The 14,369-nt window shown below is 35.4% G+C and overlaps 1 protein-coding gene across 5 annotated transcripts in view; it reads left to right on the plus strand.

Moving 5' to 3' along the window:
- ARHGAP15 (Rho GTPase activating protein 15) overlaps window positions 1-14,369 on the plus strand; it is a 689,959-nt gene that overhangs the window by 470,647 nt on the left and 204,943 nt on the right. The window lies entirely within an intron of this gene.

The raw sequence follows: 14,369 nt of genomic DNA on the forward strand, positions 1-14,369 counted from the left end.
CAGCAGCGGTGGCTGCAGAACAGCGGATATTGGTGAACCGCAAATGCTGCTTCCTGATCGTTCCTCTGGAAGTTTTGTCTCAGAGGAGTACCCGGCCATGTGAGGTGTTAGTCTGCCCCTACTGGGGGATGCCTCCCAGCTAGGCTACTCAGGAGTCAGGGACCCACTTGAGGAGGCAGTCTGCCCGTTCTCAGATCTCAAGCTGTGTGCTGGGAGAACCACTACTCTCTTCACAGCTGTCAGACAGGGACTTTTAAGTCTGTGGAGGTTATTGCTGTCTTTTGTTTGTCTGTGCCCTGCCCCCAGAGGTGGAGCCTACAGAGGCAGGCAGGCCTCCTTGAGCTGTGGTGGGCTCCACCCAGTTCGAGGTTCCTGGCTGCTTTGCTTACCTACTCAAGCCTGAGCAATTGTTGGCACCACTCCCCCAGCCTCGCTGCCACCTTGCAGTTTGATCTCAGAATGCTGTGCTAGCAATGAGCAAGGCTTCGTGGGCGTAGGACCCTCCGAGCTATGTGTGGGATATAATCTCCTGGTGTGCCATTTGTTAAGCCCATTGGAAGAGTGCAGTATTGGGGTGGGAGTGACCCGATTTCCCAGGTGCCATCTGTCACCCCTTTCTTTGACTAGGAAAGGCAATTCCCTGACCCCTTGCACTTCCTGGGTGAGGCAATGCCTCGCCCTGCTTCGGCTCATGCACGGTGCACTGCACCCACTCTCCTGCACCCACTGTCCAGCACTCCCCAGTGAGATGAACCTGGTACCTCAGTTGGAAATGCAGAAATCACCCATCTTCTGCGTCACTCACGCTGGTAGCTGTAGACTGGAGCTGTTCCTATTCGGCCATCTTGGCTCTACCCCAAAAGCAGGATTTTTTACTGGCTGAATACTATTCCATTTGTGTGTGTGTGTGCGCATATATATCATATATGTATATATGTGTGTGCGCATATATATCATATATATGATTTAAAATATATATATGATACATATAAATCATATATATGATATTATATATAAATCATATGTATGATATATATAATATCACATATATAATATATATATGATATAATATATATCATATATAATAACATATATATAATATCACATTTTATCATTCAACCATTGATGGACACTTAGGTTAATTCCATATCTTGGTTATTGTAAATATTGCTGTAATAAAATAAGAATGCAGATATCTTTTTGATATACTGATTTTATTTCCTTTGGATATATACCCAGTGGTGGGATTGCTGGATCATATGGTATTTCTATTTTTAATTGTTTGAGGAATCTCTATATTTTTTACCATAATTGTTGTACTAATTTGCATTCCCACCAATAATAGAAAAGGGTTTCCTTTTCTTCACATCCTTGCCAACACTTGTTATCTTTTGTCTTTTTAATAATAGCCATTCTATCAGAGGTAAGGTGATATCTCATTATTGTTTTAATTTGCATGTATCTGATGATTAGTGATGTTGAGCATTTTCCCATTTACCTATTGGCCATTTGTATGTCTTTTTTTGAGAAGTATCTTTTTAGTTTTTTGCTCATTTTTAACTTGGGCTCAGGTTGTTTTTTGGTTGTTTGGTATTGAGTTGTTTGAGTACCTTATACATTCTGATGTTAACATCCTGTCAAATGTATAGTTTGAAAATAATTTCTCCCATTCTATAGGTTGCCACTCCACTCTGTTGATTGTTTCCTTTGCTGTGCAGAAGCTTCCTAGTTTGATGTAATCTCATTTGTCTATTTTTTGGCACATGTTAGTTTAATATATTTTCTTTCCATGACAATAGATCAGAAAGAAATGGGAGATATTAAATATATATATAAATATGTATGTGTATATATATGTAAATACCCAGATATTTCCACAAGTCTTTCAACGTAGACCTATGTGACAAAATCACCCAGAAGCTGAAGATCTGGTTTGTATTACACTAGTGCTAGATGAGTTTAAATAAGGGAACAATTGGTATTGGAATGCCTTTTTTTAAGTCAACAAAGTGTTTTGAGTAACCAGAGGGTGCATAGTTCTTTGTTAGATGGTTAACAGCCCTTATGTAGTACAGAATGAAGCTGAGAAGTTAGGTCTCTCCTAGACCACTAGAGGAAGCCTAATCTTTCTACTTTATATTGTGATCATAGGAAGTCAGAAAGCCAACTTTATTGCTACCTCTTGTCTTTTGCTTATACATTTCTTTTTGTACGAGTCCCAAAATCACAAAAGCCAATGGTATAAATTGTCCAGGGAAAGGTAGAGCTTCTAAGTAGGGAAAATGTTTTTGTCTTTTCAGCTTTATTCCAGATACCTTATATTTCTGTCTCCAAATCTGGATGTGATTTCCCCAATAAGAAATAGTTTATGAAATACTTAATTTTGAGATTTCTACTGTGTGTCCCATGAAGATTTTGAACCTCATTTCAAGAGTCTTAAACCATCTTTCAGCTAAATTAGAGATACAAAATACAGCATTCAAGGATACATAATAGATTTATGATAGTCTCCAAACATTTTTCAAGTGGATCTGTGGGGACATAAACTCATAAGTATATATTATCAAATAATTTCAATCTGTGTCATAATGTTTTCATAATAAATGTCATTAATATTTGTTCACAAGAGTAATATATATGTATATACTACACACATGTGTATATATGTATATGTATATAAACACTTATAAAATAGTTGGGAAATATGTAAAACGATTTAAAAACAGAATCATTTTTATAATCCACCTCACAGAGAATATATGTTCTCACATTTTAGTGCATGTTATGGATCTATAACATCTGGAAGTGTGTGTACCACATTTGTTACGGTATCCCCAATGCCTAGCACACTTTTGCTACATAGCAAGTACCTACACAATATCTGTCAAATTGCCTGGAGAGTTGGAATTCACCAATTCAAGGGCCACAGAATATCTTAGAATTTATCTGTTCTTCCATTTAATCACAGTTTAACACAGGTCCATCTGCCAAGCAGGAAGGAACATGACCTAGTCCCACCTCTCTGTTGAGCAGAAGTATTAGTAATATCCACTAGGCAGTTTCTCCTGTACTCTCAAAAAGAAAACAGTCATCCTATTTGTATTTCCTGAGAATAGGAAGCTCAAATGTCTCAGCTTCATCCACTGTCATGGTTAGGAGCACCTTCTTCTTTGCCTGGGAAAGAGGCTAGTGACACTATAATTTCTCAGAAGTTTCGAAAGACAGCAAGAAGCTGAAAAGAACCATTTTGTCTGTGATCTAAATAGGACTTTGCTGATGGTTAGTATACTCAAATGGGTTTGTAGAATATTTTGTCTTGGTGCCTGGAATTTGCTTTTACGAACTCACTTGAGAGGCAGCAGCCAGGGAAGAGCTCTCTCTCACCTGAATGCTTAGCAGAGGCAAGCCATCAAAACCTTCCAGGAAGTGGCAAGCCAAAGGGTCTGAATTGGAGGCACTTCCCCAAAGATCAAAAGTTATGCTCCACCAACACAGAGACACTGAGAAATGGTTGAATGTGTTCTAAATTAAACTGCCCTGGTGGTGAGCAGAGATCTGCCAAAATCTTTCAATTAATCACTTTTACCTTCAGGGCAGAGTTAGGCCTGAGAGTATTTCAATAGATTTTTATTGGAACAGAGTTATTTCAGATATTAAACTATGTTGCACAAAGTAAAAATAATGTTATTTTTAAGTTGCTACTCTTGTTAAATAAAAGTTGGCAAGCGTTCTCGGGGTCTGTATTGTGTCTGTGTATTTGTGAATGTGTGTGGCTTTTTCTTGTGCCATAATCCCCATTGATTTTTAAAAAGTGAACAGCAATAAACTAGGTGATAAATATATTTATATAATATTTTCATTAATAATGTGTTATAAATAACAGAAGAAAGGTTTTAAGTATATAATTCGCTACATCACAATTTGGGGTTTTTTTTTCCTACGTCTTCAGCAGTAAGTTAATTAGAATCACCTGCATTTCCTTGGGTGGACACCAAATGGATTGCAAACAAAAACAGATTAAAATAGCTGCTGGAGCTCATGGCATACAGATGACAAGATTCACAAAAAGGACAATGAGGCACTGAAAATGTTCGCTTTTCAAACAATTCTAGAGGAAATTTAGCTCTTGCGACTTCTCTGTAAAAGCTGCCTGTAAGTGTTTTGCTGAAAGGCTAGAACAGCTTTGTTTCTGATCCCTTGATGAGTGAGAGAAATGTTTAAGAAAGATCACTTTACAGAGAGATTCAGGCTGAAATGTGATGACTGTGATTCAAGCCAAGCCAAAAATTACAGTTCAGAATGAAAGGGGAGGGACGTGGTTTGGGAATCCATTTTCCCACATTCCTGAATCTCAATCATCCCAGCCAATGTTTAAAAAAAAATCCAATGGAAAACAATGAGGTCACTTTGTTTAGATGTTAAAAGAAATACGGGTGGAGGGATTGAAAAGAATGATGGCAAATATATGAATTTTAAATCAGTATCTATTTCAAGTATGATGGGATCAAAGGCTACACTTTATATAACTCTTATGACTTCATCCCAAAAGGATCCATTTTTCAGTTTTCTTCTTGTTTGTGTTGGTGAGCCTTTTATTGTGTTTCTTTAAATTATGAAATAGTCTCTTGCTAAAATTAAAAAAAAAAAGTGTATGTAGGCACAGAGTACAGATTACTCCTCCTGAGACTCCAAGCTTTCCTTAGGAATAGCATCTCCAGGAATCTGGTTTTCTTTCTTTAAACCTGCTGTGGCCACCCCACTGCTGTGTAGATCTCAGGTTATGCTGGTATATTGGCTTGCAAACTACCAGATGATAATGGCAGACCAAATTAGATTCATTGTTCTTGTTACTTCTATTTGTTTTAATGAAACACACTAAGCAAGTCATACTACCAAATGAATGATTTATTTACATCAGCATGATCACAGCATAACAGTAGAACTACAACATAAAAGAAACTCAGAGAATAATATGAGATAAACCAAATATAACTTCCAACTTCAATATCTTTCAGATACACTAAGTTTTTCTTCAAGGCAACAGCTCTCACTTAATGATAACCAGAATCATTGACCAAAATTTGTCTTCAAGACTAAGATTTTTTTTAAAAAAAGATGTAAGATTTGTCAATGACTGTTTATAGGTACCTTGTTTCCCACTCTCCAGATATCATTTCAATTCATCATCTTTGGTCTGATCAGACCACTGATGCTAGGTTCTTTTCTAGAGAAATTTCATAAGCAAACTCAGAATCTTGCTGAGATCTTATCTTCAGAGATTTCCAAATGATCCTAAGGCTGGCATATATCTGTAACTCACATTTATGTCTACTGTCCTACAGGCTTCATGCAGTTAGGCCTCAAATTCTTAGCTGAGCTTAGAGAGATATGTAAGAATGAATGTGCAGAAAATAAGACACAAATAGGACACTTTTGTTCCATTATTGTTTCATGTTAACCAGGTATTAAGGTACATAAATGGCTTATCAATCTATATCACATTAGCCACACTGGAACTTTTTCCCCTTGTCTTTTCCCTGGTTGATTACCATTTGGTAATCCTTAAGTTAAAGGGAATCATTTTAAAGGTGGGAATTAAATTAGATGTATAGAGGCTATATACACAAACAAGCCTGATCCATAAAGAATCACAGCAAATGGAAACCAGGAAATAATATTTTTGAAAGTATACTACTGCCTATACTTCCAGATTCCAAAGGTATGGATAAGCATCTCCAATTATAAAAAAAATTGGTGAGATATTGTGGCAAGAACTAAGTATAAATATAAGGGAAAATTCTAATAATGAGGCATGACAGTGGTTTTACTCCTGTATCCACATTGAGGAGGGATGGCTTTTTTTTTTTGGTAACATTTGAAGAAGTCAGTGAGATTTTCTTCTACTTATTGAAATGTCTGATATCCTACTTAACATGAATGAGGGAGATGAAGAAACTAGGAAAGTAATGCAATAAATTGTTTTCCAAGACTGAATCCAATCCTGTGTCTCTATACAAGAATACCTAATAATAGTAAAAAGCAAGATAGCCAATCACTCTCCTCCCACACGTCTCCCTACCATCCCCCTACCCACAATCCCCAAACTCTATTGTCACTGAACTTTTCAAGGCATAAATGGTACAATGTAGAACCACTAAGAAAACCAAACCAGTAACACACTTAACATTCAGGGTATTTAGTTCTTTTCCTCACCCAATTTTGATGCTGAAGCAATGTGACAACACCTGTCTTCCCCGGTGTCCAAATAAGACAAGGTTTGTTTAGAGCTTAGGACTGGGCAGAAGAGCAAATAGGACCAATATTAATGATAAATATTTTTGCAAGAAAACATTCTTATTTCCTAATATTAACAGATTGAAGTAACGGGGCAAAAGAAGGAAGTGGGGGTGAAGCATTTGAAAATGATCCCAATTGTCCAAGTGTTCAAAGAAAAGTCCTTGAAAAGCATTCTCCTTTCTGATTCAAGAGTCTATTTGATACCACCTTCTTCTTAGTATATATGTATATACATATACATATATATTCCTTTATTGTGTGCTCTTTCGAGGTATTTAATTTAAATCTGGAATTTGCCCCTAGCTCAGACACTGGCTATATAAACAATTTTAAATAATTGCTCATTTTTTAGTATCATAGGTTCTAAGCCATTTTCTTAGAAACGAAAATTAGTGACCTCTTTTTAGTCTAACATTAAAGAAAAATTACAACAAATATTTATCTCTTCCATGTCTTAAGAGAATAAAAATTCTTATTTTCCATATGAATCCCCTACAAATACCTGGGAAATTAAATACATTTTTTTCAGAAATGAATAATCAAAAATGAGCCAATAAAATCTAGATAATGATGATAACCAAAAGCAAACAAAATAATAAAGGAAAAATTGAAGGTATTTTGTTATGACATTAAAAAGAAAAACTTGTTGCAATAATTGTGTCTATGAAGCAAGCATTCATAGCAGAAATATGAGGAAGGTAGAACAAAAAACCAAAATGAGATAAAAATGGAAAAGAAAAGGCTCATGAAAGAAATGGAAGAGAAAACTAAAACAACTTCAGTAATAAAAGGAGAATTGAAAAATGCATAAATGATAGTAGGAATTTCTATAAACACAGAAAAGGACAAGAGTAAGAAACATGAAATGAGAGATGTACTGAAACCCTGTATCAACCTATACTTCCAACATTAGAATTGGAATCACGTAACAACTGTTTTAAATATTCATAGTTTAATCCCTCACCATTTATTTCCCATGTACCAATAATGAAAATAATATAATAGTATCTTCCCAAACTAATGAAACTTCTGTTTTCAGTTTTTAAAGTTCTTTTTTTATGAAAAACAATGTAGGCCTCACATTCAAGTTGGCAGACTCAAAAAAGCATGTCTGATTCTCTTTCCTCAAAAAAATCCCAATGAAATAATAGAAAATATGTGTTTTAAAAACAAAAAAACGGATAATGGTGCTGAAAACAGAAAAGGTGCCATCAGCAGATGAGAAATAGAAATTCCAGGAAGAGAGGAAGCAGATGGGATCAAACAAATAGAGAAATGAAAGCAGGAGAAACACCATTCCCAGACACCACAATTAGGCACAGTTCTTTCCAGGGGTGTCCCAGAGAATAACCAAACTTGGAGTCAACAAACAAAAACAGAAATTGTCAAGAGGGCAGTAAAGAAAGTAATTCATTAAATAACAGGATCTAACAGCTGTGAGAACTGGGCTCCTCTTTCTTTATCCTGCACCAAGGAAGCACCTACAGCAGGTGCTTGAGCCTGAGAGCAATTTCTGTAAGGACGGAAAAGTTGCTGGCATCTGAGAAAGAAGACAGTGGAGAAGAAAGTGTCTCAGGTCTTCTCCAACAGAATTAGATATACCTTTGCCCAGGTGCAAAATTGGTAAAGTTCTCTATATCCCAAGTTAAGTCCTCCTTACTTTGATAACTGGGGAGAACCCCTGGCCTATTGTCTACTCACCACCCATTTATCCTGCGAGACACCCCAACACACCATTCTCATTTAAGATTGGACAAGTTGTGAGGAGGGAGAGAGTTGGACACATACAGAGGTACCCATGACCACTGTTTAATCAGTCTCAATCATAAGGGTAACCCAATATTTGATAATCCATCTTAAATAAATTCTAGAGAAGAGAGATAATAGAGGGAAAACAATATTAAGCAAATAATATAAGAAAATGTTTTCCAAATGAAAAGGCCCAGATGGGGAGCACATATGAGTGACATTTTACTGCTATAAGTTTAAAGAGAAATTTTTTTTTTAATCCAAGAGCAAAAGCAATTTACCTGCAAAGTGTCAAGAATCAATCTGACATCAGACTTAACAGCAGGGATGCTAGAAGATAACGGAACATTTATTTTTCAAAGTTAGAAAAGTAAAAGATTATGAAACTGAAATAAATACTCAAGTCAACAATCAATTAGGAAGCAAAAGAAAACAGTCAGGTGGGTAAAGTAAGAAAAATTACCAATCACATACTTTTATGAATCAAGAAACTTCTTAAACTTCAATCCAAGAAAGAATAACAACGGAATACAAGAGAAGGAGGGTAGTTGATGCTGACCTGGAGCCGCATTGTCTAAAATGGTCATCACCAGCCACGTGTGGTTAAGCTACTCAAAGCTGAATAAAATAAAATTAAGTCCCTCAGTTGTATTAACCACGTTTCAATGGTTAATAATCTCTGTAGCCAGTCATATGTGGCCAGTGAATGCTGGTTTGGACAGCAAAGACATAGAGCATTTCTATCATTGCAGAAACTTCTGTTGGGCAGCACTTAATCTGAAGAAATGAAGAAACCTAGAAAGGAGGAAGAGGACAAGTTAAGTCTTAACTTTTGGGAGCTCTCCTTTGTGAAACTAAATTTTAATGTTAAACCCCAACATGTTCCCTTTTTAAAAAATAGTGACTATTATTAACCCATAGATAAGTCACAAAAAGTTATAAAAAACAAAATATCCCAAATTTTAAGAATATAAACAAACGCATAAAGAATAAAACTGGGAAGGGAAGTGGTAGAGAGAAGTAAGAGTAAATATACTGCTTTGTTTTCCATAGCTCAGAGATAATTTGATATGCTAAGATATAGAAATAGGCAAATTAACTCAATGAAGAGAAAGAGGGTGTACAGATAAGTGGTAGGAACTATGAATGCACTAAGCTCTTTATCTTTTCTGAGAAATCAATAAATACTATTCAAAGTTAATAAATTAATAAACAGAAATATGACATATTAACATTAACAAAAAGAATGAAAATAGAACCTTTCTTTTTGAGACAGGGCCTCGCTCTGTCCACCCAGGCTGGAGTGCAATGGTGTGATCAAGGCTCACTACAGCCTCAACTTCCTGGGCTCAAGTGATTCTCCTACCTCAGCCTCCTGAGTAGCTGGGACCACAGGCATGTGCCACCATGCCAGGCTAATTTTTAAATTTTTGGGGGGAAGATAGGTTTCACTATGTTGCCCAGGCTGTTCTTGGATTCCTGGGCTCAAGTGATTCTCCTGCCTTGTCCTCCCAAAGTGCTGGGATTGTTGGTGTGAGCCACTGAGCCTGGCCTAAAATAGAACTGTTAACAATAACTATCTTTGGAAAGCAGGTTGGGGCAGCTACTGTACTTAGTTCTGATTGTATATTGTTCTATATGGTTCAATTTTGCATTTTTTATTGTTTTTTTAACCACGGAAATATAGCAAAAAAAACCCTATATATTTTTAGAATGGTTTTTATGAAGTCATATAGTTATCCTATAGAATAAAATGATTCTTGTTTGAAAATCAAAATTGTGCCAGCTATTTCCTAAGGGAATCATTCTTAGGAAATAGCAAGGCTATTGAAGGATGAGTGTCTCATAAGAAATTAACAATAATTAAATTAAAATGGCAGATAGGTACAAAATCAACACCACTAAGTTGGAAGAGAGATTAGAATTTTAAATTATATCCTGTACTCTCAGTCATCGAATTTAAAGTGTGTGAACAAATAAGCTAGCAAAAAAATGTTGGAAACACTCATTTCAACTTAGAGGAGGAGGCATAGGTCTGAATGGCACCAGAGCTTCTCATGTTTAGCTCAGAACCCAAGTAGAAATTTGGAAGGACCAAGACAGAAATGTGCAGCGGTTGAGGACAACCTGAGTGTTCCCGTGCTCAAAGATTTTCGCCGGAGGGAGAAGCCAGAAGTTCAAAGTATTGCGAGAATGGCACTTCTTGTGGTAGCTCTGGCCTCCTAGGAATTAGGAAGCGCCATAAATCTCAGGAGAGGGACTGTTTGTGCAAAATTCCCAGCCCACATTTGCAGACTGTAGAGGTTCAGATGCATTTTGTTATGGGTTAGAAAAACAAGCAGGCTTTCAGGGCACACCACTCAACCAGGCTCAAACTCCACATCTGCATGGTTTGTCCATCATTCGGGCTACCAAAAATGCTACCTAAACCAGTTTTCAACTATTTTTAACAGACTCATCTGCATTGTCAAAAACTGTCCATATTTTGGCAGATAAGCCAGTCAAATCTGGTCTTAGATTTCTTTTTGCAAAGTGTCTAAGATTTATGGTGGGAATTACTCATGACAGCTGCATTCTTTCCACTGGGCTTAGACCACCATTTGGTCTAATAACTCCTAATTGTGTGTCTATCCCAGTCTAAGCTTCTTCAGGAGAAAAAAAAGTTGGGGCGGGGGGAGGCAGGGGGAGACTTTTAAAAATCCCCTACAGCAATACCCAGTGATTTCTGCCAACAGTAAACACTATTTTGAAATATAAGAAGGTCAGCTGATGATGAACGAATAAACAATATTTCAGTGAATGTGGATTTCTTCAGAGAATTTTTCATACTACCATTAATGCCACTCTTATTTAAAAATAAAAAATAAAATGACTTAGTTTTATCGTGTTCCCAAAGTATTTTTAGCATAACAGGCAAAAATCCTGTCAGCATTTACAGTCGTGTTATTTTCTTGAAAGAGGTACCTCTCAAAGCGATTTTTCACCAAGCTTCTCCAAAGCACAAAAGAGGTACCTTGAAGACGTTGGTCATTTAAAAATCATACGAAGTCTAATTATATTTCCAAAATAAGTAGTTTGCAATCCAGCAAGGATAATGTGGTCATGAAAAGGATGTCCAAATCCACCAATTTACATTGGTTTGGTTTGGCATAACTTTCAAAGTTCTTGGAGTAAAAGGAGGATGGCACGTGAATAATTGTAATTTGGGTCGTAGTCCTAGAACTTTGGGTTTGCTCTTCTGTGAGCCATTCAGGGGAAAGCAAATCAACTTCAAGACTGTACCTATATAATTTATAACTGTTAAAATTCACTGATATGTTCCAGATTATTTTGCAAAATGTAATACCCTCCTTTTTAATATGTACTTTGTCATTTTCACTCTATTTATGTAATTTAAAAAGTATGATAGCAGGAGAGCATGAGCCATTCAAAGCAGGAGCCGCTAATGTCAGAGATCATTATCACTCACAAGATATATAGTGTTGGTATCTTTGAATCTAAAGGGCTTGGAAGTTGTGTCAAGATAGATTCATATTGCATCTAATATGTTTTGCTTTACTCCCTTTTACTTTCTGGTTTCTATCTCCAGCCACAGAGCAGTTTCTCTGCTGTGACTCAGGTCTACAACCACAGCGGTAGCACAGGTCTGATTTACCCTCCCTGTCTCCACCAGCTGTGCTCCCTCCTTTTATGCCAAAAGAAAGTTGCGTTATTACTTTAGGATGAGGCTGCTTTCTTTAAACAGTATACTGCTTTCCAATTGTTTATATGTAATATGTCCAATCCATACTACTTTTTCAAATGGTTTTGATTACTGGACTTAAAAAATTGTTTACAGAAATTTATGAAAGACCAAGGAAAGCACTTCTTATATTGTAACACCCTAAGAGATAAAAAGAAGTTTTGGATACAGGGAATTTCATCAGTTAAAAAGCAGTTTACGACTCTATGCATTTCAATAGCATATAGAATAATATTTGAAAAGGAAGAGTGCTAACTTCAAAATCAAGACATGCACTTGATTTTACACCTTGTATAAATGAATATGCATATTAAAATGATGATTAAGTAAGGCCCTTATTTGCAATTAAATTTTGAAATCCAAATAATTTCATTTATAATAGACCTCTGATAAGGGTCTAGCTAATTAGCAAAACAAAATTTTTAAAAACACACAATGTTCTCATTTTTATTGTAATAGATATTCACATTTTATCTTTAATCACTGTAAATAGGACTAATTTGATTGATTTTTTAAAAAATTAGAATTTCTCTTTTAGAGAACATAGACCCACATATTCCATTGATGTTTCTATTTTCTAAAATGATTATTTTTCTCTAAATTCCTTAAAATCAATTGATAATCCATGGGAAAATAATCAGGGCCACATTCATTTGATCAAACTTTGTTTGTTTGTGGTGGCAAGCATCAAGGTGACTTTATTCACCACTCATGGTTCTGATGCCATTTGTCTACTTCCAAATCCAAAACTCTCCCCAAAACCCCCAAGCATGCCATTATGAACATTTTTCTGTAAACATTTCAGGGCCTCTGAGGGTGATTTTAGAGAAGAATTTTAAAATAGTTTCCTCAGTAGCTATATGCTCAAAAAAATTAAGAGGGAAAACTTTGAGAAGGTCACACTTGAATGTACAATTTTTAATATTTTTAAATCTATCACGTTATTTAAAATTTCATAGGTTAAAACTAAGTACCAAACAGCATCTAATGACAAAGGAAAAAAAGAAAATGATAAGTTTTTTGTAAATTAATTTTTTAACATTCTGGGTGTAAGTGCATGAACTTAAGACCAAAATAGAACAATACTTAAAGTAGGAATTAAATATTAGAAAAATTTTAATTAGGTCTATTATCACATTTAAGCTGTCAAGCAGAAATTGTACTTTAAAACAAACAAACCACAGTAGACTTAGATTAATGGAGTTAATTTGTGCATCATGAAGAAAAAATATATTGATTTTTACAAATATATATGTCTTAGAAACTTTCACCACTGGCTAACTGGTGTCCAGCTTCACCCAATTCCTCACAATTTATAGTTCTCAGGAAGAGACAGAGTCTCAGTAATTTCTTAGATTATTCTAGAACTATAAAGTCACATCAATTAATACATTTGTTAATAGCTATTCCATTTTATTGCAATTATCTCAAGTAACCCTAAAGTTTATTACATGGAAGAGTAAAAACTATAGTGAATGATTGTCTTAAATTATGCCATTATTACCAATGTTATAAGTGATGTTATTCTACCCTAACCTTCCAATGCAATATTTTGCACAATGGCAGAAGTGTTCCTAATACAAAGTGTGTAAAATGGTAAAGCAATAAATGAGCTCATTTTATGCCAGTAAAGAGCTTTGGGAAGCCTTTATTCTGTTATACTATGGCAATAATTTCTACCAATCTATTTAATACTGTTGTGAATTACAATGATTATCCATGATGCTATACCACCTCCCTAGAGAAACTGCTAAGACCTCTGCATCTGCTGGCAATCTCACCTAGTCCTGAGTGCCCAGACACATCAAAGAATATACATTCTTGACATTAAAATTATGTTTTCAGCATTTTTAGATACTATTATAGTGTTTGACTAAGTGTTTCCCTTTTCGTTTTCCTGTTTCTTCATTGTCCTCGTAACGTGGCCAAGAAATTAACTAGATTCTATAAATAGATGTGTGGAAAACAAGTGAATATAATTATTGAAATTCACTGCCAGGATAAGTTATTCTGAATTACAGATGACCATTTCTAAAATAATCTGAAACTCATTTTACCATTTCGCTAAAGATTTTTTAATTTTTCTCTCCATAATGGAGCACCTCATTACCTATAATACACTAGAAATTATCAAACTAGCATTATATCTAGAATAGAATTTTTACTCTTTAGTTTCAAATAATCAGATCAAAATATGTTATTCTGTAACAATCACAGGAAAACAAGAATAGAATAAGAATAGAATAGAATAGAATAGAATAGAATAGAATAGAATAGAATAGAATAGAATAGAGTAGAGTAGAGTAGAATAGAATAGAATAGAATAGAATAGAACAGAGTAGAAATGGAGAGAAGAAAAAGAGCTGAGAAGAGGAGAGGAAGGAAAGAAGAGAGACAGAAAGGCAGGAAGACAGTAAGTCAGGCCAGTAGCAAATGTCTTACAAATGTCTCGAGTTATTTTACCTTGCAGAAAAAAGGCAATAATACACAAATGTCTGGAGGTTTCCCCCCTACCCAGTTGGATTCCTATATTTTCCTTGTAAATGAACCTTAAATATATGATGTAATCCTATTCTACCCA

This window comes from Gorilla gorilla, chromosome 11, assembly GCF_029281585.2.
Source record: "Gorilla gorilla gorilla isolate KB3781 chromosome 11, NHGRI_mGorGor1-v2.1_pri, whole genome shotgun sequence".
NCBI lineage: Eukaryota > Metazoa > Chordata > Mammalia > Primates > Hominidae > Gorilla > Gorilla gorilla.